The sequence below is a fragment of the Sinocyclocheilus anshuiensis genome, unplaced genomic scaffold, assembly GCF_001515605.1.
Source record: "Sinocyclocheilus anshuiensis isolate Anshui unplaced genomic scaffold, SAMN03320099.WGS_v1.1 scaffold1123, whole genome shotgun sequence".
NCBI lineage: Eukaryota > Metazoa > Chordata > Actinopteri > Cypriniformes > Cyprinidae > Sinocyclocheilus > Sinocyclocheilus anshuiensis.
In genome coordinates, this window is record NW_015544248.1 from 253880 (window position 1) to 254618 (window position 739).

At 37.1% G+C, this 739-nt stretch overlaps 1 long non-coding RNA gene across 1 annotated transcript in view; it reads right to left on the reverse strand.

The window, feature by feature from the left end:
* LOC107697804 (uncharacterized) overlaps positions 1-739 on the reverse strand; it is a 16026-nt gene that overhangs the window by 14012 nt on the left and 1275 nt on the right. The window lies entirely within an intron of this gene.

Genomic DNA, 739 nt, shown 5'->3' on the forward strand with positions numbered 1-739 from the left:
TAACAAATGCATATAACTAAAAAATGTTATTAAAATGAAAACTGAAATACAAAAAAAATCAAAGCCAATTCAAAACATAAATAATAGTAAAATGATTGGTCAAATTATTAGTAAATAATAGTAAAATTATGAGTTAATCCCTGGTGTAACTGAAATGCATTCTGACACTTTTCAAAGTGAATACGAGCGTTTGTTTCTGTACTTGTGTAGAGTTTGTTTCAGGAGCATCATGTGTTAGAAGCGTGTCTGGATGTCCATAATGAAGAGGAACGGACCGCTGAGTTCAGATGAAGCAGCACATCTCTATTTCTACAGACGAACGAATGCACGGCACGCCAGCATCACAAACTCACGACTTCAGTCAGAGCAGGCCACACGTTTAATTGCATCAGTTAAATGATAGGAGCTGCTCTTTTGTGTGGTTGTTGTTCAGCCGACAAAACATTAAAATGCCATTTTGAAAGAAACTCTACAGAAAACAGGAAGTGATGAAGACTGATGGATCTGGGCTTGTGTTCACAAAACATCTTCAGGCTAAAAGTAGCTCATAACTCGCCGATTTAGGAGAAAATCTTAAAAAATAATGGGCGTGTCAGTCCTAAATGTAGGATTCCTAAATTTTTGTTCTAAGAGTATTTCACAAAGCGTTTGAGCGCTAAAACTAGCTCCTACATCTGTGAAACGTTAGGAGTAGTGAAGAGGACTCCTAAATCACTGAGACCAAGCCACAAACTATCCT